Here is a 3,344-nt window from a genome sequence, read left to right as displayed (position 1 = left end):
CTACTTATATAAATGAAATAAAAAGGCTACATTTCTTCTAAAAAGGAGCTGATGTAGCAGCGACAATATTGACATTGCTATTTATTGTCAGTGTTGTGCATTTATATTACAAACTTACAGAAAGACTTAAAAAACAAACCTTATTTCCTCACGTCAAACCAAAACAATTCCTAGACAAGCCTGTAAGAGCTTAATAACCATACAAAGTCTGAATCCGGGACATGGCTAATTAATATTCAGTACATGTACAGTGTAGCATTTGTTTCCAAATCCATTTTGATGTCATGGTATCTTCTGAATAGCACTCCACAGCAAACAGATATTTTCTGATTTTTAACTCAACATAGTTCTGTTTCTACTTCAGTTTTACAGTAACTAGACCTTAAACTCAACTAACCCAACTCAGATTGCCTTCTTTATGTACCTTGTAAAAATAAATGTTCTCTTCGATATTTATGAACAAACTGTAATATGAATTGTACACCATAATTACTTGTAAAAACATTTTATATTTGACCTGCCATAAAATATAACACAATATAACATAAAATATAACACAAGGTGTTTCAAAACTAATGGCCATCCACTTTGATTTCTGTCTGAGCACTTATCTGGCCAAACTTTCTGCAAGGTATGAAGTTTTTTGTACAAATGTACAAAAGTACAAAGTACAAAGTGGGATTTTTTTCCCCTGCATATCAATAAATATGGCAAGAAAAGCTTTACAAAAAAAGCCTCGCAGAATGAGTTTTTATTTTCCCTGGGATTCAGAACTGATACAGATTATGAAAAGGATTAACTTCAACGCAGCATTCTGAATATGTTACTTTCCTATCAAGATTTTCGCTCTAGTGGCATTGATATATTATCAACAGCAGAATATTTTTACATTTTATTTTTACTTCTTGAAACTGTGTATGTGTTACATGAAAGGTTAGAGGAGAAGTATAGCCTGGTACAACATTTGATTTTAATCTGAAAATGACTCACATGACTTATGATAAGAGTAGGGAAAAGAATGAAGAAGGGAGACTGTACAGGTGAATGGTAGAAGAAACACCACCTTGAATATTACTGGCTTTTTCTCATGTTCCAGTTAAGTTTTAATTAAATTGTCCAACAATTATGTCAGAAAAGCCAGAGTTCTTTTCATGACAGAGAACGTAAGAGGTGGGAATGTAGTGAAACAAAGGGAACTAATTACTGAGGGAAAGGCTGTAGATATGACTCAACTAGCAATGAGGTTAAAAAGCCTTACAGTGTTTTGTATAATCAGTCTGAGATGAATGTTTCTTGTTTCAAAAAGTGTTTCATTAAAGCAGCTCCATTTTTACACAAAAGAATGGCATCTTTGTTTATTTACCTTGTATTGCTGTCTAAAGACTCAGTACAAATGATCACCCTAGTATGAAAGAAGTAAAAGAAACAGAAGCACAACTGCACCTCTGGCACGCTCAGCTGAAAACTCAGTTCACAGAGATTTGGAGTTTTCCCCTGCTCCCCCCCTCGCCCCAACTGGTTTGCACTGAGGGGAGGGAGAGCGCTCTAGGTTACAATTTGGAGAACAAGAAGGGAAGGAGTGAACGCAAGCGGAACTACAAAAAATTGTTTTAAACTGTAAACACCAAATTCTGTAAAAGTTAATGCAAATAAAGCCAGTTATTAATAATCAGTGTTTAAAAATCAACAAAATTTAAATAGCATGCTATGATTTCAATCTATCGACTAGAAGACTCTGATATCCAGATCATCTTACAGCCCATTCTAGAAATTTAAATAAAATGTTGTATTGTGCCATGTTCCCCAACTATTTTTCAAGCCACAAATCTCCAAATATTTTCTTCAGATGAAAAAGACAAACAAATGAGGTTTATCACAATCAGTTATTACAGCACCTCTAAACCACATATGGCAATGCAGTACCAAAATGCATTCATTTTCTCTAGATTAACATCCATTACGTAGAAATATGTAAGAAAATCACTCAGCTGTGGAGAATAATATTCAACAGTTTGAACAAAAGACAAAACATCAGTTCAGACATTAATGAGCAATGTAGAGGAACAAAGAGGGGAAGAAACCACTCAAATAGTTGTTATACACTTAAGCAAAATATGCCTTATAAACACATACACCCATTTTCATGTTTGTATTCTATTACTGAATTTGAGTTCAATCAGTTGCTCAAGACAGCAGGTTGCAATCAAACTGGTAGACCTTCTACAGGGTGTAACTGAAACTAAAAGCTAACACATTAATTCTTGTCCCAAAATTAGAGGATATTTTCTTTGTTTCTCTGTACTGCAATTTAGCAACGCACTAAAAGGCCTGCTTTTTCAATAAAATCACAGAATCCCTCAAGCTGGAAGGAGCCCATAAGGATCATTGATTCCAACTCCCTGCTCCTCGCAGGACACCTAAAACTAAACCATATGACTAAGAACATCGTCCAGATGCTCCTTGAACTCTGACAGGCTTGGTGCCATGATCACTTCCCTGGGGAGCCTGAATAATAGCTGATAAAATACTGAAGAAAGAACAACAAATTGCGTGCAGGAAATTATAAACCAGCTTTAATCTTGGACGTTCTCAGGAAAATAGAGAGATATAAAACTTATTACCATTTAAAAAAGCATCTTGCATAATGTGAGATGTGGATCTGCTTCTCCACCTGTTACGAATGAATCCCTGAGGCATAAAACACTCCCTTTACATAAAACAAAAAATAATAAGAAAAAAATTTTAAAGTTGTGTATTTTCCTGACAAACCCATCAACAGAAACCCCTCCCATTCTGAAAAGATTTGACTGTCTGGCACAACACTTAAATCTGCGGCTCCAGATCAGTACCATTCTCCTTTGGCTCTACAAAACTCCTGTGTAGCAAATTTACTAAAGAGATAATAGTGCTGAAAGCTCCTTTCAGAAGTGTCCTACGTGACAAGAGAAGTGGAAACATCTGTGAGTTAGTAGTCCAAAGAAACCAGGGAGAACTGGGAAAGCAGCACGAAGCGCCATCCTGGCACACTTGCAATATGTACAAAAATAGGGCAGAACTGCACCATGCTATGCTGTGTTTATTACTTAAAGATGAGATGGACGTGGGAGAAAGAAGACTTCAGAAGAAATCTTAGTCACTGAGGCTTATCTCAGATGTCACCTATGATAATGAAGTGCTAGCCAGAGTCTCAAGACAGACACACAGCAATTACAACTTGGGGGGGGACCTTACATAAACAGCTAACTAACATTTGCATCACGACCTTGCAATGGTACTTGAATCACAGCTGTGTGACACATGCTGAATGGATTATACTCTAAAAATAATTGATGCTTCTCTGCTGT

The 3,344-nt window shown here is 36.1% G+C and overlaps 1 protein-coding gene across 1 annotated transcript in view; it reads right to left on the bottom strand.

The window, feature by feature from the left end:
* The window catches only part of SYN2 (synapsin II), a 191,001-nt gene that overhangs the window by 89,728 nt on the left and 97,929 nt on the right, over nucleotides 1-3,344 (bottom strand). The window lies entirely within an intron of this gene.

Source organism: Falco rusticolus, chromosome 4 (genome assembly GCF_015220075.1).
Source record: "Falco rusticolus isolate bFalRus1 chromosome 4, bFalRus1.pri, whole genome shotgun sequence".
NCBI classification, from domain to species: domain Eukaryota; kingdom Metazoa; phylum Chordata; class Aves; order Falconiformes; family Falconidae; genus Falco; species Falco rusticolus.
This window is presented reverse-complemented; position numbering and strand designations above follow the sequence as displayed.